General features: G+C 38.3%; 1 non-coding gene across 1 annotated transcript; it reads right to left on the bottom strand.

The window, feature by feature from the left end:
- Positions 1 to 18,599: 18,599 nt before the first annotated feature.
- On the bottom strand, positions 18,600 to 18,671 carry TRNAM-CAU (transfer RNA methionine (anticodon CAU)). Its single transcript has one exon. It is a non-coding gene; the product is annotated as a tRNA-Met (tRNA).
- Positions 18,672 to 20,930: the final 2,259 nt, after the last annotated feature.

The following is a 20,930-nucleotide window of genomic DNA, read 5'->3' as shown; positions in this document are numbered from 1 at the left end:
ATCTACCACATATAGCAATGCAAAAGTAAGTTAGCCATATTACTTCATTTATAGCATTTGTATATTCAAGGTTATTCGTCATCGAATGCTTAAGGTCGCCTTGAAAGAAACTCACCTTAGTAGAAGGACCCCCAAGCTTCTTCTATATGCACCTGGCTGCTACACAATCAAGCACAATATGTAACGTTGACTCCTCCAACTTGCCACAAACGTAGCATTTTTGGGTCATCCGTGAGTTTGCGTTTGTATCTGTTGGCATTGCCTGAGATGCGATCATGATATGTCAACCATAAAAAGGCACGGGTCCTATGTTGCACAGGAGCTGAACAAATCAGGTTCCAAGCTTCATCTTCAAAATCGCTTTTGTCTTTGCGAATTAATTGAGCCGTTGAGAGAATTGAAAACTTCCCCTTTCTTGAGTTACCCTAATACAAAAGATCTCCAATTTCAGTGGTCTCCTTCAGTTCTTGGGCCTGGATTAACCTAAGAGCGTCTTGGTTTAAAACACAGGAATTACCAAGATATTACCGCCACCGTGATAACGGCTAAGGCTATTTACCAGAATTACGCAGCGGAATTAACTAACTTTCAAACACATTAAATAAATAGTTAATGGTTATTAAAACAAGTTGGAACCGTTGAGACCCAATCCAAAATAAACCATTTGAAATCCATTAACTGAAAATAGTAGTCATGACTTTAAAATAAAATAAAGAGTTTATAAATTACGGAAGAATAAAACTCTCAACTCGAATCCCATGATAACTTCTCCCGCAAGTTATCTCAACGAACCTGCTTTATTGAAAATCTACTCCCCAACAACGCAAATGCAATTGATGGATCATCATAGGTGAAGGAAATAATGCCCTTGGTCCAAGTATGCATTTAATGTTAAGTGTGATAAATGCGGTTCAGTATTAATTAACAAGTTAATAATTCAGTGAGATCAAGTGAGCTGAATGCCTAGCTAGAGGCCGCTTCAGTTCAAGAGGAATTAATGATATTAATCCACAGCTTACTCTTGACTGAACCCGTAGGGTCACACAAATAGTACGTAAACGGATCAAGTATTTAATGGCATTAAATACCCATCTATGGATATTCGGAATCGACGATCTTGGTTTCAGTGGGAGCTGAGATCGTAAAAAGCAAGAAATGAATACTCCGGAAACGATGATATTGCCGGAAAAGGAAATATGGATCGTATCGGAAATATAAATATTATCTAAGTCGTAGATGTTGCCGGAAACGGAAACATGGTACGTATCGGAAAATATTATCGGAAATGGAAATATTGCCGGAATCGGAAATATTTCCGGAAACGGAAATATTGTCAGAATCGGAAATATTATCGAAATCGGAAAATAATTCCGGAAACGGAAATATTAAATATTTGTTCGAAACGGAAATTAATTCCGGAATCGGAAATATTAAATATTGTTCGTATTGGAAATGAATTCCGGAATCGGGAATTTAATCAGAAGCGTATCGTACGAATTAGAATCAGACGAGGCTTGCTAGACGAAGACCCAGCACGAAGTCAGGCTGTCGCCCAGCAAGCCAAGCGCAACAAACCACACGCCAAGCCTCGACCAGGCCCAGCCAAGGCTTGGGCGCGCGCACGGATCAGGCAGGCATCGGGCAGTGGGCCTCAGCGATGTGCGCTCGGCGTGGGCCGCAAGGCTTGCGCGCGGGCGTGCGATGCTTGTGCACTGCTCGTGTGCGTGTTACACGAATCCTAAAGCTATCCGGATTCGTCATATGATTAAATCCTAATCCTAATAGATAAAGTTTATTTAATAGAGTCCTAGCAGGATTCTAATTAAACTAAATTAGTATTCTAATAGGATTATAAGTCCTTTTCCATAACTCTATAAATAGGTGCCTAGGGTCACAAATTTATACAGAACATTGAAGTATTCAAAGGTAAGATTTTGAAGCAAAAATCAGCCAAACACTTGCAACCATTTTAGCCGAAAATTCCTAAGAACCTTAAGGGCGATTCTAGTTGGTCAAGCTTAAGGCGGATTCGGACGTGCTGTGGACTATCTACGGAGGGACGACACTTGGAGTCCTAAACACTTGTTCTTGTTCGGTTCGGGCGCAGCTAGGGAAGGCACGCTACAAAGTGTATGCATCTAAATCATGCTAAATGATTATGTGTAAATAATATGTTTCCTGGCATTAAGGTTTTTCGCATGATTTATGTTTTGTCATATGTATCATAACCTAACAATAGGGTCATTAAGGCAAAGGCCATGACCAGAAGACATGAAGCACGAAGTCAGCGAAAGCTGAGTACGAACAAGCTAGAATAACATTCTATCCTAACATGCTTCACTCGATAGTTTAAATAATCAATCACAAAAGCCATATAATAAACAATTAAACATGGAGACAAGACTCGACACATGACACGACTCTTGACTCACAGTTTAATAAAAAGTAGCTTCGAACGGGTAAAGTAAAGTATCCTCAAAAGGAAAGAAAAGGGTGATGGGAGCCCACCATGCACCACATAATAATAAGTCGGACTCCTACCGACAGTCGGATCCTACCAACGGAATTCCAATGCACAACGGCCTAAAAAGAAAGAATGAAACAACGTCTTGTATCATTCGAGGAGTACAAGTTTTCCGGCAAGTCTCCCCCCATTGTTCATACTCAAGGTATATACGTTCCAAGAGTTTTGAAGCTCTTTTGGGTTACACTTTACGTTAATTAATATGTTATGTTCAAGGCGACTCAAGACACAATATACAAACAATTAAACAATTCAACAATTCAACAATGACTCTTCAATATTTTACTTCTTTAAGACTTGTGATCAAACATAGACTCAAGTGATATTACTCCCATTGTTCCTTCTCAAAAACACTGTTTGAGATAACCCGACATTGCCTATTAACAAGCGGGGTGTGCCCTTAGCACGAATTGTCCTTAATTCAATTCACATAGACTCTTCAACATATTCTACCCCTTGGTAGAATATATGTTGCTCACTGGCAACATTCGATTGGCTCAATAATTATGCTAGACATCCTGTACTATAGCATAATAATAATAACAACTTGCATGCGCACTACTCATACATGCAAACTAACTTGAACAACATGCTTGACATAATTCAACGATTATAAAAGTCCATAACATGATAGTTCAACAGAATCTATAAAGCATAATTCAATTCATAACATGCTCGTTCACATAGATTCAACAATAATAACAATATGCTTGTTCTCAACATTAAACATGAATTCACAATAACATAATCATTCCCAATCATCAACATGAATTCATAACAACGTGTAAGTTCACATGATTCGCATTCAATACACTTCACAAAGTCCTCAAGGGATGGGTGGTCACCCTAGTCTTGTACGTACCTGGAATACCTAAGTACGGGGGCCACTGTGCGAATCACGACTCACTAGAAATCAACTCCTATAAACAAAACAAGAGAACTAAATTATTATCCATGTTTACTAAATTTCCAGCAACTATTTAAGAAACTAAAACCCTTAGTTTAATTAGAAATCATTCATTAATTGGTAATTTAATAGTCTCAAATAGTCAACTCAAGTCCTAACATAAAAACATTGACTTTTTCGCTTTAAAACCCTTAAAAACCAACTTTTTAAAGCTTTAAACATTCTAAAAATTTAAGTTGATTCTTATAATTTAAATTGTCATTAAATTATGTGAATCAATCGCTCAATCAATTTGAAACCAAAACCCTAACAATGGTTTAATCCGAAAACATGTTTTGACTTCAAAAATCAACACTTTATAAACTTATTAAAGCTGAAAATTATAAACTCAATCATCAAAATCAATTTCTTTAATTAAAACATACTACTAACCCAATACGGTGTTCATAACCGTTTTAATTAATCTAAACAATCCAATAATTAAATTTAATCACAATAATTAAATCAATTTAAAAGACTGAAAATTAATATTTTTGAAAACATAATTTTATTAAACCATTGATCAACACACACACACACACACAACAATTAATTAATCGTGTGTGTGTGTGCCGACCAACACACACGACAACAACAAAGCAACAGCAGTAGCGCAACGCACCACAAGGGCACGCGGGGAACTCGACACACGAGCACGAGGCTCAACGCGCGGGACACCGGGACTGCGGGGCGGGACGCGGCACACGCGACACAGCAGCAGCAATGGTGCTGCGTTGCGGGGGCGCGAGGCACGAAGAGAGGGGCAGCGAGGCTTGGGCACACGGGGCTGGGCACACACGCAAGGTACAACTCGTGCCTTGGGCTGCAAGAAACTCGGACGAGAGAGGGGTGTGGAGGAGGTGCCATAAGAGAGAGAAAGAGAGGAGAGAGAGGGAGTGTTGAAATTTTTGTGAGGGTTTAATGAGAGGGTCTATTTATAGTTTTTCTCTCCCATGTGAGCTAGGTTATGGTAGTTTGAGTTGGGCTTATTAACGGGCTCAATTCATTAAATTCCTTGCAAGCTTTGTTGGGTTTAATTAAAACAAAACGACCGGGCTTTAAGTTTATTAAATTCGTTTTTGAAATACGACCCAACAATTCCCGATTAAATAAATTCCTTGAATTTATTTAATAAAATCCGGTTTTCGAAATAATTAATATTTAAATTAATTAAAATAAAAGCGCATTTAATTCTCATTAAATGAAAATAATTTATAAAAATACACGAAATGGTTTATAAATATAATAAAATATATTTATAATTATAGAAAAATACGAGGTATTACAATCAGCCTCGAAAGCCTCCACCTCGTGAGTGATATCCTCGACTATCACTCCTAAAGAGGGAAACGGCTTCAGCGGAGAAGGAATGGGAGTCTCCTTGACCAAAGTTTGGTCCACTGGTTCGCTTCCCACCAATACCGCCACGCTTTTCAGCTTCTGGCCGGGAAAGGGCAGGAGATTGCAAAGGCTCGGTGGTGGACCCATTTCTCGCTCCCGTTGCTCTGCAAGATAACTCTCACCCGCTTTGGAAAGACGTGGATCTTCACCAATAACCTCTCGAATGCGCTCCTCAGTAAGATGAGGACGACGACTTAAAAATTTGAGAACTTCGGGACGAGGAGTTACCTTCCCTGAAGATGAAGAAGTCTTCCTCTTCGATTTCGAAGGAGATTTCTCCTTAGAAACCTTCTTCCTTTTTGGAGAAGACCTCTCCTCTAAAGTCTTTCTCTTCCTCGACTTCTTCCTCTCCTAAAAGCCACCAAAAAAAGCAGAGCATCAGAATGGGTCAACGAAAAGACAAATTTAAAACAAAAATGAAACACTGCTTACTTCGGGCACAGCGAGAGAAGGAGGAGATGAAGCAGACGAGACAATAGGAGAAATAGTTGTTGCCTCAGGCCCCTGAAAGGTAGAGAGGGTAAAAATGAGACTCAAACCGCGACAACGGAAGACACGGATCCGAAAACAAAGAATTCAATCAAATATTGTTATCGGATCAGAGGTACTTGTTAGGTTATGATACATATGACAATTCATAAATCATGCGGAAAAACGATAAAGCCAGGAAAACATATTATTTACACATAATCATTTAGCATAGTTTAGATGCATACTCTTTGTTGCGTGCCCTCCCTAGCTGCGCCCGAACCGAACAATAACAAGTCTTTAGAACTCCAAGTGTCGTCCCTCCGTAGATAGTCCACAGCACGTCCGGATCCGCCTTAAGATTGACCAACTAGAATCGCCCTTAAGGTACTTAGAATTTTCGGCACTTTATAGGCAATTGTATGATTGAATTTTGCTCTCAAAAACTCACTTTGAATACTTGAATGCTCGATGTAAATATGTGACCCTAGGCACCTATTTATAGAGTTATGGAAAAGGATTTGGAATCCTATTAGGATACTAATTTATTTAATTATAATCCTACTAGGACTCTAATTAAATAAACTAAATCTTTTAGGATTAGATTTAATCATATGACAAATCCCGGTAGCTTTAGGATTCGAGTAGCACACAAACACACACGCACGCACAGCAGCCCACGAGGGGCGCCATGCGCGCGCGCGCAGCCCGCGAGCTCGCAGCCCACTGCCGCAAGCCCACACGCTGCCGTAGCCTTGGCGCGCGCTGGGCCTGCCTTGCGGTGGGCCTGGCGCAGCCTTGGCTGGTGCGTTTGTGGCGCGCTGGCTTGCTGGGCGATGGCCGGGCTTCGTGTTGGGCCTTCGTCTGGCAGGCCTCGTCCGATGCTAATTCGTACGATACGCTTCCGATTAATTTCCCGATTCCGGAATTCATTTCCGATACGAACAATATTCAATATTTCCGATTCCGGAATCAATTTCCGTTTCGAACAAATATTTAATATTTCCGTTTCCGGAATTATTTTCCGATTCCGATAATATTTCCGATTCTGACAATATTTCCGTTTCCGGCAATATTTCCGATTCCGGCAATATTTCCATTTCCGATAATATTTTCCGATACGTACCATGTTTCCGTTTCCGGCAATATCTACGACTTGGATAATATTTATATTTCCGATACGATCCATATTTCCGTTTCCGGCAATATCATCGTTTCCGGAGTATTCATTTCTTGCCTGTGACGATCTCAGCTCCCACTGAAACCAAGATCCGTCGATTCCGAATATCCATAGATGGAGTATTTAATGCCATTAAATACTTGATCCGTTTACGTACTATTTGTGTGACCCTACGGGTTCAGTCAAGAGTAAGCTGTGGATTAATATCATTAATTCCACTTGAACTGAAGCGGCCTCTAGCTAGGCATTCAGCTCACTTGATCTCACTGAATTATTAACTTGTTAATTAATACTGAACCGCATTTATTAGACTTAACATTGAATGCATACTTGGACCAAGGGCATTATTTCCTTCAGTCTCCCACTTGTCCTTAGGGACAAGTGTGCATTTCCTAATTCCTTTGTCGCTCGATGCTTGCTCTTGAACATAAGGTAAGAGTTGTCATCCTTATTATGTCCAGAGGTGTTTCTCGGTTTCAGAGTTCAACTGATCAAATAAACAGATAATCATAGCCTATGATTCATCCGAGCACGGCCATGCATTTCACAGTTTCTAGCTCTCCGAGTGGCCTTGTACAACTTTTAAGCATCTCATCCTGAATTATGGGAGGACAATCCCAATCTTGCGATCTTGAGATTAGACTTCGTTTGATAGGTGATTACCTGAGCGTTGCCTTTATAGCCTCCTTTTACGGTGCGACGGTTGGTCAACGTCAAAGCAACCAGTTCTCAAACAAGTAATCTCAAATCACTCAGGTATTGAGGATTTAGTGTCTAATAACTTTAATGAAATTTACTTATGACAGATTTTCATCTCTTACAGTAAAGTTTCATAGGTCTTGTCCGATACTAGTCTTCCCAAAGTAAGTATCTATGCAAATGATTATGACATTGCCATGTCCACATAGTTCAAGAAACAGAACTACTAGTCATCTTGCATTCTAGTCGTCTAACGTTTTCTATGCGTCCAATTTTATAGAAAACTCCGACTAGGGACCATTTTCAACCTTTGACATTCAAGTTCACTTGATAGACATTTCTTAGTCACAGGACTGGTCCTGACAGTCTATCTTGAATATATCGTCAAATTGAAGGGACTCATCATTTAATACTAAACCAAGATTAAATGGAATATGAAAATACATTTCATATATGATAAATGTTCAACCCCAATGTTTTACAACCATGGGCCTCAAACCCATCTTCTAAACAGTTCATGGAATTTCAAAGCTATGCTTGATTTCCAGTGCTACAATGTAAGTGTTGCTTCTCACTTGTTGCATAGGTTTAGTTATCATGCTTTGCCAATCTTAATATCCTTTTCATCGAATGTTCTTCGAGATATGATGATAAGATCTTTTGAGTATGTTTATTTTGTGATCTAGTCTTTCTTGCTACATTAGTGGTACTACGCATTTTGCAATGAAGAACCATTAAGTCAACAGACATGTGATCTTCCCAAGTTCAATGAAGAACTCATTAATATAAACAACTCTGTTTTATTGCTTCTTAGGCAATAAGTACTTTTACTTCAACTGTATAGGTTGCTAGTGATGCTTTGTTTGGATCTACTTATCCAAGCAGTTCACAAATATGTGGAAGACTCTCCAACTATATCTTAGAACATAGAAATTATTATTTTAATTTCCCACGCAACAACTCATGGTCTTCAATCCATGTTGCCATTTCAAAACACGATGCTCTTTAGCTCGTCCTTGTCAATGGTTAACTCCAAAGGGTCTTGCTTGATCCTTTGCCAGTGTTTATGCGTGTAGCATCAATATTTAGCATATCTTTATTTCCTTGAATCAAGAACTATTCCTATGTACCTTTTCAAGTACCATAAGTGTTCTTGATCTCAATCTAGTTGATCTTCACTTAGATCAATAGAGATTGGTATATGTTCGTCATGCCTAAAGTCATACGATACGTTTTTGGCGATCCTCATATTATATTATATACATGATAAATTCTTTTGCAGAATAATTCCCAATTGAATTCTATTCATGTAACTTTAGCTCATTCAGTTACAGTAGATACTGAATCCAACTAAATTCTTTGACATATAATATAGGTGAAGAATCTCATTAGATTCTTTGATGTTTAACTTAGTAAATGCTTATACATAGTTCAAACATTCATTACTTAGATTTATTCATATGGATCGAATATCTCCAATGGAGTCTTTCGTGTTTGATTTAGTAAATGCCATTACTAAACAATATCATAAGATCTTTGTAAATAGATCTTAATACCCAGTATGTACTAAGTTTCGCCTTGGTCCATCATTGATGAATAATTTCAAACCTAAGTCATTAGCATTTGAATGTTATTTCACAATAGAGAGATATGTGTGATACACATAGGACCAAATAAGTTTTACGTACTCCCACTAAACTTCTTATATATCTATAAGAATCATGTATATTTTATGAAACTAAAATGCTTATTAGCTTCACTAAAATACAGTTCCAATTCCCAATTGCTTGCTTAAATCTGTACTTAGATTTCATAAGTTAGCATTCCTTTTCAAGCATTTATTTGGATCCACAAATCCTATGACATATCATGTACATAGTTTATTCCAACATTTGATTGAGGAATACGTTTTGTCATCCAATTGCTATATGTACCAATATGCAATCATTTCTTGAATTATAGACTTGAGCATTACGATTATGCATGAGGTTTCAACACAATCCACACCGTGAATTTGCTTGTAACCTTTTAGCAACTAATCTAGCTTTGTGTTGTGAACACAATTTCATGTTTGATGGTTTTTATCCTTAAAACAAACTTGCAACCAATAGGTGTGAACCTATTCTTGCAAATCAACAAAATTTCAATTTTGTCATCAAAACATTGAGTATGTTTTATGGCCTCTAACCATTTAAAACATTTGAGTCTATATATGGCCTCTAACCATTTTAGGGAATCTAGGTTTCGTCATAGCTTTCTTACAAGTCACAAACTCATTAATCTACATGATAATAGTTTGACTGCAAGTTGTAGGTTTCTTCACTATCTAATAGAAGAATCTCATAGTTTCATTGACCAGAACTCTATGTTTCTTTACTATCTAAAAGAAGAATCTCATAGTTTCAGTGATTTGAACTCTATGCCTACTTGGGTATAGAACATCAAACAATAGAATATCAATAGCCACTTGAAAGTCCTTTGAATATTCTGTTCTCCTTGAAGCACTTGTAAAGTCTTCTAAGAGATGTCTATTCTTTAAAGCCACTTCTAAAGTCCTTAAAGAATAAGTTCGGAATTTCTGAAGCACTTCGAAAAGCCTCCGGAATGTCCGTTTATGTTTGTTGTTCGCCTCGAAGACTTTCGAGGTATATTTTCTCCCACTTGTCATTTTGGAAACGAATCTCCAAAAGGACATTATTTCGAGCAAACAAACATTATGTTCTCAAAAATTCGTGGTAGAAACAATACCCTTGTGTCTCATTTGAATAAATCACAATGAAACATATATCTAGACTTGGGCCTTAGTTTGTTGAATAACAAACACTAAGCTCCCACTGAGTTTAGCAACTCTTTAGATATATATAATTGAAAAGATATCCTGAAATTACTTTTCAATAGCTTTGACGAATTTGGTTTAGTTTGGTGGTAGTTGAGCATTTTGTTTTAGAAATTATAGGAAAAGTCTTTATGATTCATCATTAATCGAATCAAGTACTAATTGACTTCGATTATTCCAACTAAGATATTCCATATCTTATGGACCTAGATTGTGAAATTACAACACATAATCATTGATGATCATATTTGGTCTCAAGTAATCATCAACATGATCTAACCTAGATCTTTATGATTTCTTGCCAAGTGGATTTTATACTTCTGAATCTTTGAACTAGCCAAACAGATTCAACTTATATCACATTTGAGTAAATAAACCTATATTCACTCAAATCCATGTGAAATAATAAAGTCATAAAATCTTTCTTTAGCTTTGAACTCTATTGTCTAGGCGTTCTAACAATAGTTCATATCTTTTGTTACTTTCAACAAGTAAGACTAGTCGTCTTAAATTGATCTAGAAATCAATGAACTTTCAAAAGTCCATCAAAATAGAGCTTTTGAATGTTAACTTGTTGATATGGTCTAAGCAACAATGCCAAAGATTAGTGGAACTCAAATCAAGGGGTTGATTTGAACCTAGTAAAGTTTTTATTGTTAAAGAGTTGTTTGTTTTAATCAAGCATATTGACTCAACCCGTAATTGACCATTTCACTCAAATAAACAAACAAACATTGTTTTTGTTTTTCTTGAATGTGAGTCTTTCTGTGTTTGAAAAACAGAAATTTAGGTATGCTGATTATGGAACAAAATAGCCATTAAGTTCCAGCCTTTGAAAGGACTTAAAACAAACTAGATGACCCTACAACTAATGTAGCATTGCCATGCTTCATTTCCCACTTGTAGGTCATTAGTGTATCCTAGCTTCCATTATTTGAGTTATTACCGAAGTAAGAACCTCAAGCGGTATATGATACCAAGGAAGTTTGATTCCTAGGTCACTTCTCTTTAAACATAAACTTATAGGTAGAAACGGAATTATAAATTCCTTTCATTTGTTCCTTTGTTTTCCTATTTCTTGTACCCTTTTTTATAGTCTTAAGAATTGAATTCTTTAGTGTTGACTAGACATGTCCAATGTCACCAACAAGGTTCTTTACCATTTTAATTTATGTTGAATATTTTGTTTCAACTAGATGATCTTACCAGAAGCTTCTAAAGTTCTCTAAGTATCGATCTATTCGAATGTCTAGGGACTAGACTCATTCGAGAATTAAATGGACAAAGATATTAGGTTGTTAACCATTGGTAAAGCTGAGCGTTTAAACTCAATGCTTTATGATCTCAAAACTACATTGTATTTTGAATTCAGAAGCACCAATCGGTTTGCCATTCGACTTTGATATTCGAAAACAACCATAAAAGTCGATATAAGAAACGTACATTTTAAATTGCTCACTTTCTCTCATTTCCGTGAATCGTTCTTGGATTCACTACCAATGGAGGAAATTTACTGTTACCTTTCTAAAAGAATTTATTGCAGTGCAAGATATTTAATTATAAAAGATAATTAAAACATACATTGAAGCATGCAAAGTCTAAACATTTATCATGAATAATAACTTGAAATTAAAGCAATCATGCAATTTAAACAAGTCATTAGCATTTTATTCGAATTATGTGTTCCGGCAGGTGTGAATAAAATGATTCCAAGACCCTAAAACCATTGAAGAATTAAGCACAGTTTGTCGACTCAATTCTAAAACATTTTAGGTAAGCAAAAGCCTTTTGCTAATAGTCTAGAAACTACTCTTGGTTGATAGGTACGTCTAAGAACTTATTAGGTAAACCTATCGATTTTGCCACGACATAAAAGGACTCCTTACTTATATCGTTGAGTTTCACCAAAACTAACGTGTACTCACAATTATTTGTGTATCTTGCCCCTTTAGGACCAATAAGTAACACCTCGCTGAGCGAAAACTATTACTAGATTGATGTAAAGGATATCCAAGCAAGTGTATATTTTGGCATGGCACCTTTTAACTCAATTTTTAAGTTTGGAACTTAAGGCTCTTACTATGTTGGTTAGATTTTAAGTGAACTAAAATCCTTAATCATGCAACATAATCAAGCCGCGCCCTCATGCATTTTAAGACATATTTAAAAGCAATAAATAACTTAAAACATGCATAAGATAAATGTGATCTAGTATGGCCCGACTTCATCTTGAAGCTTTAACTTCAAAGTCCGTCTTGAAAATCTCCGTGGGAGGCACCATTTTCTTCAAATAGGATAAGCTATAATTAAAGCTAATTACAACTATTTGATGGTACGCAGACCATATTTGAATTGAAAAACAACTTTGGTACTTTAGACCAATTACATTCAAATTAATGGTACGCAGACCATATTTTCTATCCTATTTGGGCCATACTAGTCACTTCATAACCTGCAAAACAGTACATATACAATATATACCATTCACCCATTCATTATCATGAATGGCCCACATAGCTGGTTAGTAAAACACATTATGCATCACGTAAACATTTGCAGCAATTAATCAAGGGCACCAATAATCTACCAATTATTCGGTCCTTATGAATTCTAATCAAGTTGTTTTAACCTTAAGGATTTGTAGACCTAATCAAGAGTTTATGACTAAAAGGGCTCCCACTTAAACCAATAAATTCATATGCTTTACTAATTTTAAACATAAAAATGTATTTCTAGTCTAACCGGAAACATACAAATTTAATTAAAATTTAAAGCTCATATAAATTTATAATTGAATCCATAAATTTAATTTAATTTCAGTCGTATTAAAATTAATTCATGATTTTAATTTTGGTAAAATAATTAGAATAAATAAAATTTATTATAATTACAATATTCAAAATTAAAATCCAAGAAAATAATTTAAATTATTAATTTTAAAATTAATTAAAATTACGTAAACTGAAAATTTCAAATTAAAATTTCAAAATGATCTAATCGCAACGCAACAACCCCACGCAACGCACGCCCATGGGCCACACGCACACAGCCATCGCTGGCCATGTGCGCGCAGCCCATGCGCTGCGTCGCATCGCTGCTGCTGCTCTCCTTCGCAAGGCATCACGCGAGCTGGTGCTCGCTGCGCGCGCCAGCACTTGATGCACGCAAGCCATCGCTCGCTGCGCTCGCTCGCCAGCGCTCGATCCATGCGAGCCATCGCTCGCTGCGCGCGCTCGCCAGCGCTCGATCCATGCGAGCCATCGCTCGCTGCGCGCCTGCCTTTCCCGCACGCGAGCTTGTGCTCATCGCACGAGGCAGCAGTATGCTAGCTGGCGCTCGCTGCGCGCGAGGCATCGACGCTGGGCGTAGCACTCGTGGCACGCGAGCTTACGCTCGCTGCGCGCGAGGCTCCCCACGCTTGCGCGAGGCAGTGCGCGCTGTGGCGCAGCTCGCTTGCTGCCCACACGCGACTGCTCGGCCTTGCTCTCGCCCTCGCCCATTCGCCCATTGCACACAGCCCACGACACAAGGCAGGGCTGCTGCCTTGTGCTCGTGCACCATGGCCTTGCTCATTGCATTCGTACCGCATGGGCGACGAGCTCCCTTGCTCGTCGTCACATGCCCGCACTATACAACACCCCTTAAGGTTAACACGTAGCGTCCATTGCTTTGTGCGTGCAAGTTATATGAGCGAATCGCATAAAATTTAAAATTTATATTTAAAATTAATGACAAATTAATAAATAATAATAATTTCATAATTTTAGGGCGAAAAATCGAAAATTTATTATTCAATTGATTTCCGATTAACATGGATTCAAGTCTAGGTCATAAAAATTTAAAATTTAACATAAATTTACAATTTTTATGGTGGTTTTTAATCATAGGTATCTAATTAAATTATAATTAATTATGAAAATCAAATTAATTCTAAATTATTCTAATTTTCAACAAATTAATCATAATTACAAATTAGATTGCATAATTAACAAGGCTAGGCATTCAAACTTGTTAAACATATACAGTAGGTCAATCAAAAATTCAAGATTTATCAACAAGAATCGCAAATATTTAATTTAACATCTTAAATTTACGAAATTTTGCATTCGAAAAACTAAAACCTCCAAAAAGTCATAGTTAGGCTTCGAATTTTAGAATGCCTTTTACATGCGGAATTGACACAAAAATCACTCGATTTGGATGAGTAACGAAGAAACTGCCGAAAAATTGCGTACGTATAATTAAATAAACGCAATTTGCAATTAATTAACAATTACGAAAATTAATCACCCCTTTTAATTCTTGCAAATTTGTAATATTTAACCATGTTCATGCAATTTTAGATTATGAAAATAATAAGAGACTCTGATACCACTGTTAGGTTATGATACATATGACAATTCATAAACCATGCGGAAAAACCATAAAGCCAGGAAAACATATTATTTACACATAATCATTTAGCATAGTTTAGATGCATACTCTTTGTTGCGTGCCCTCCCTAGCTGCGCCCGAACCGAACAAGAACAAGTCTTTAGGACTCCAAGTGTCGTCCCTCCGTAGATAGTCCACAACACGTCCGGATCCGCCTTAAGATTGACCAACTAGAATCGCCCTTAAGGTACTTAGAATTTTCGGCACTTTATAGGCAATTGTATGATTGAATTTTGCTCTCAAAAACTCACTTTGAATACTTGAATGCTCGATGTAAATATGTGACCCTAGGCACCTATTTATAGAGTTATGGAAAAGGATTTGGAATCCTATTAGGATACTAATTTATTTAATTATAATCCTACTAGGACTCTAATTAAATAAACTAAATCTTTTAGGATTAGATTTAATCATATGACAAATCCCGGTAGCTTTAGGATTCGAGTAGCACACAAACACACACGCACACACAGCAGCCCACGAGGGGCGCCATGCGCGCGCGCGCAGCCCGCTAGCTCGCAGCCCACTGCCGCAAGCCCACACGCTGTCGTAGCCTTGGCGCGCGCTGGGGCTGCCTTGCGGTGGGCCTGGCGCAGCCTTGGCTGGTGCGTTTGTGGCGCGCTGGCTTGCTGGGCGATGGCCCGGCTTCGTGCTGGGCCTTCGTCTGGCAGGCCTCGTCCGATGCTAATTCGTACGATACGCTTCCGATTAATTTCCCGATTCCGGAATTCATTTCCGATACGAACAATATTCAATATTTCCGATTCTGGAATCAATTTCCGTTTCGAACAAATATTTAATATTTCCGTTTCCGGAATTATTTTCTGATTCCGATAATATTTCCGATTCTGATAATATTTCCGTTTCCGGCAATATTTCCGATTCCGGCAATATTTCCATTTACGATAATATTTTCCGATACGTACCATGTTTCCGTTTCCGGCAACATCTACGACTTGGATAATATTTATATTTCCGATACGATCCATATTTCCGTTTCCGGCAATATCATCGTTTCCGGAGTATTCATTTCTTGCCTGTGACGATCTCAGCTCCCACTGAAACCAAGATCCGTCGATTCCGAATATCCATAGATGGAGTATTTAATGCCATTAAATACTTGATCCGTTTACGTACTATTTGTGTGACCCTACGGGTTCAGTCAAGAGTAAGCTGTGGATTAATATCATTAATTCCACTTGAACTGAAGCGGCCTCTAGCTAGGCATTCAGCTCACTTGATCTCACTGAATTATTAACTTGTTAATTAATACTGAACCGCATTTATTAGACTTAACATTGAATGCATACTTGGACCAAGGGCATTATTTCCTTCAGTACTTACTAATTCAGGAAGAACGGTCCGCCTCGGAACCGCCTCTCCAGGATTCCTAGAATCCCAAGGATCAGCCCGAACGTCGCTAAGATGCGCGAGAGCGTGAGCCGAGAAATGGTGATCCTCTGGCTTCGGTTGCCGAGGATTTTGCTTCTTAAAGTTGTACGGCGGGCAACGAAAAAGGACCTCGCCACCGTCAGACTTATAGCCCAGCACCTCGGGAACGATAGCTCTTTCACCTTGCTCTACACGAAAAAGAAAAACAAAAGATTAGATCTAAAAGCACCAAAAATAGGGAGGCAAACACCTCAACTGAAGCACGATCTCAGCATAAAAAATCTCACCCCTGTCATAGATCCTACTGAGACCGACAGCAGCGAGGATGGCCTCCTGAGTGGTGTAATGCAAGTTCGGGAGCCAATACTCAGGCTCCCGAGATGTCTTCGCCTTGAACCACTCCAACTGCACAGTGTGATCCGTATTCCTCGGATCGATAAGTCCGACCCTCGACATCGACGGATCCACCCTCACGAACCACTTCGGAGGCGAATAGTAGTTAGGGTGCTTCGGATCCGCAGGCACTCGAACCAAGAGCCACTACTTCTTCCACTCATGGACCGAGGAAACGTACGGATACGAGGTCATGTATAGGGTCTCGCCTTTCCGTTTATTTTTGTTGTTTATAGCCCACCAACCAGCTTTAGCGTTCGAGTTCCTCACGAGCTCATGCATCTCTTTGTAAACTTCAATAGATGGCTCGTAGCCGAGGAAGTCACACATCCAACGGTACCCTATAATGTAACGCATGGACTTCGGCGTCAACTGAGCCAATGAAATGTTGTACTCCTCCAGCACGCGAGCGATGAACGGATCCATGGGGAACCGAAGTCCGTAGTCAAAGTGATGGAGGTATACAGCAATATGACCAGGAGGAGGACGCACCCTCGCATTCTTTTGGGTCTGAAGCTCGCACCAGTAACCCAAGGCATACTGAATACCGTACAGATCTTCGGCCAGCCGATGGTAATACCCTTTCCTCGTATTTACCAACCATTTTCCGTCAACTGTCGTACCATTCGGACCAGCGATCTCGGTTTTATCATCGAAGAGAGCCGCAAGCCTCCCCAAAGGATCAACCTCCTCCCATCGCCTCGGAAAGAGAGGGCGAACTGCAAAACGGCCAGTAACACCAGCCCCACGGCTCGATCCAGCACGAGCTTCCTCCCCCGAGCGCTCTTCAGCATCAACCTCGGGAGAAGCTTCCGTCGGCCTCCCCAAGGAAACCCTGTTTTCTTCTTCTTCACTAGAAGAAGACACCACGCCATACTTCTTTTTCCATCTTCCCCCAGCCATGGAGAAACTGCAAAGTCTAGAGCGCCGAAGAGCAAAGAAATGGGCAATGAGAAAAAAAGAAGAGAGAACTGGAAACAAATTACCTTTCCTGAAGCAGAAGTCGCCGATAAAACGAACAGAGTAAGGTCCCGAAGCAGATTCTCAGTGAATTTGCAAAGATCTGAAGAAAACTTGCAAGGAAATCGCCGAAATTCTTTGAAAGCTTTGAGAGATTTTGAGTGAATAAAGTTTGAAACGCTGAAATGGGTCCGGTATTTATGGGCCACGATCCCAAAAACCGCCCAACTTCCACTTTATTCCAACACACTCGATCAAAAACACTTCCAAAGATCTTTTCGACACATGTCCCACAAAAACACGGATTCAAATTTTCCTTTTTGAAAAAAGAGAGGGAACTTTTGGACTTCTGATACTTGGAAACCCACCCATTTAATTCTAAATCGATCGGGTCTGGGGGGGGCATGTTGTTTGGGCTCCCAATTGGACACAAATTGGGCCAGCAGTCCAAAGCCCAATGGCTCTATACAACAACATCAACCCATTCTAACCTACTTGGCTTGTCAACCACCAACAAGGCCCAAGGCCCAATGGCAATAAATGACCTATGGGCACATTTATTACACAAACACTATAAATAAGCCTCCAAGGCTCACACCTCAAGGTACGTCCAATTTATTGCCTTAAGACTACTCTCTAGAGAACTCTCTCTAGAATCCAAGCATCGTTCTTACTTAGGCATCGGAGGGGCTTTCCTCGGAAACACCCCCGAGGCTAGTAACATTGTCATTGTGCAGGTAAATTCGGACACAACTCATTCAAGCAAGCAAGATCTTCCATACTAGCGTAAAGGGCCTTAATACGAAGCCCATTGTTTCAACACCGGAACACTTTGTATTCAATTCGCTTTAGGAATTATGAATCAGGTGGAGCAATGTTTTTGTTGGTGAGAAGGATTCAGGAGAAACATACACATGAAGTATTTGTCAACAAATTATCAATTCACACTCTAAAAACACAGAAAATAATTTTCAAATCGGGTATTCCTTCCAGAAAAACAAAAAAAAAATTGATCAAACAATAGGGTAAAAGTACTAAAAGGAACGAGCTAGTTATTAATAAAAAAAGGGGCCTTAATACGAAGCCCATTGTTTCAACACCGGAACACTTTGTATTCAATTCGCTTTAGGAATTATGAATCAGGTGGAGCAATGTTTTTGTTGGTGAGAAGGAGTCAGGAGAAACATACACATGAAGTATTTGTCAACAAATTATCAATTCACACTCTAAAATACAGAAAACAATTTTCAAATCGGGTATTCCTTCTAAAAAAACAAAAAAAATTGATCAAATCAATAGGGTAAAAGTACTAAAAGGAAAGAGCTAGTTATTAATAAAAAAAGAGGGTGCAGGAAGCTTTTCTCATTATCAGAGCCAGGTTTCGATCCTGGGACCTGTGGGTTATGGGCCCACCACGCTTCCGCTGCGCCACTCTGATTTGGTGATAACAATCTGCACTTGTTTGTATAAGTCTTGTAATTCAATCACCTGAACGTCTGTCACTGCTAAGTCTTTTATACATGTTTTAATTTTAAAAGGCTTCCTCTCACAGATATAAGTGAAATATTTTAATATTCTATTCTTTAGATACTATTACGCGCTACGTATTAATTTAGGATGTGGATAATAATAATACGGAGTATGATATTACAAATGTGAAACTTTCTGGTTTCTCGTTAAATTGAACATCGTTCATGTTTATCAGAACATGAAAACCTTGCTACTCTATGTTCATGTTTGTGTTCAATCTAGCACTTGTTCCTTTACATTTGTGAAAATCTACAGGGTGTCATAGACATAGGTAGAAATCTGTCCTCCGATTAAAAGCAGATCCACTCGTAGCTACATTGAGATATTTTCATTTCCCTTTTCAGCCTCTCCCTTCCTCTATTTGTAGCGGTGAGAGATGTTCGCCATAAGGGAAATTTTTGCTTTCAAACCCAAAATAAAATGTACAAAAAATATTCTTGTGTATATACAGCTTTATACAAGATATGTTTAAAATATCTCAAGTAAAAAAAATTCTTGTGTATATACAGCATTATACAAGATATGTTTAAAATATCTCAAGTAACCTCATTTATAATCGTTAATCGGGAAGATTTAAACAAAAAATCAAATTTTTTAGATCCTTAGACTTCTGAAGCTGATAAGCATCCTACAACTACATTGTTGTTCCTTTTTGCAGCTACTAGCTGACTGAAGCTGATCTCCTCTTGTGAAAGTTACTGCTGTTCAGTACTTGCATCCGCTTGTGTGTTAGGTTCTTCATTCTCTCCATCATCAAATGCCATTTTGTTCACTGCACTCTGTAAAGTGTAAAATGGAACAAATAGTTGTTCATCAATTGAGCTCTTAAATATTAGGCAACTCATTTATCTTGCATCAGAATTCTACAGAACAACTGAAAATCCCGCAATAAAGAAGGGAAAGAAGAGGGGATTTTACTATGTTAGAGAACCATATAGCAAGTAGCAAGAGGGATTGCAGCAACTCCAGTATTTCTATGACTATGCGACCAATGATAAAAAAAATATGTGCTGAATTTAAGGAAAGTGAACATATTAACACCACTTATAGTATACAAGTGTATATCCAGACAGATTGTGAAAGCACCTAAACCCCAGGACCAGGGGTGATGAGTCTACATTCTAATGGAGCTGTAGAGTAGCAAATTTGCTTCGCACAAAGACAACAATTGCAGAATAACAGGCAAGGTTATACAGTTATCTTATCTACTGACCATTTTCCAAGACAGTATCAGGAAGCAAGGCCTAATTTCATCCAAAAACCTGACACAGATATCAACAGCATTTGATACACAGTGATAATTCGAAAGTAAATGCAAAATCCAGTGCACTTAAGAAGTTAAGAAATGAGGAGTTAAAAGAATGGAATTTACAGTGGCATAAAGGTACTCTTAGAGTCTTAGAGAGTCAGAGCATAATCGGCATACTGTTTTAAGTGGTGAAAATGGAATCAACTAAATGTTTCCATTACCTATTGTTTTGAACTAGAGGTGGGGTAATGCACTCTATTTCCCAAGAGTAACCATTAACGGCCACATTACCCTGCCCAACTCTATTGTAACAAAAATGTTTCCCTCCTCGATCCCTAATTTGATACGACTACTCATACGAGGGTTTATTTTCCTTGGGTATCTCCTCAATACCTAATTTGAAACAAGGGATTATTTTCCTTGGGGCATACCAAATAACTAATCATGGTAACATGCAACATTACCCTTTCTCCCTTATTAAGTGTTAACATTACATTTTTACTAGATTCATACCAAACATGAACCAAGTAAAAACACTTAAACATGCTCGTAAAAGTAAAAGAGAGTCACATACTCACATGAAGTGGAACAACCTATACACTAATCAACAGATTTTGAACCAACCGCATATCATACGTATTTAACATCAAGATGTAAACAACTAAAAACGTAAAGGAAAACCATAAAACATTAATATGTAAGAATGTACCTTTTTATTCAGGCCCAAAGCAGATGTGAGCTCAAAGAACTTACGCATTAGCATTTCTTCTTCTACCTGTAAATCCAATGAAATCGTTATCATCAAGATCATGCTTAATTGCTTAAACTTATCCAAAAAGGAAAGAAATCACTACGGTGTACTACATTATAAGTTCCAAAATCCAACATTAAACATAAAGATTGAAAATTAAAATAGTA

Source organism: Spinacia oleracea, chromosome 6 (genome assembly GCF_020520425.1).
Source record: "Spinacia oleracea cultivar Varoflay chromosome 6, BTI_SOV_V1, whole genome shotgun sequence".
Taxonomy (NCBI): Eukaryota; Viridiplantae; Streptophyta; class Magnoliopsida; order Caryophyllales; family Amaranthaceae; genus Spinacia; species Spinacia oleracea.
This window is presented reverse-complemented; position numbering and strand designations above follow the sequence as displayed.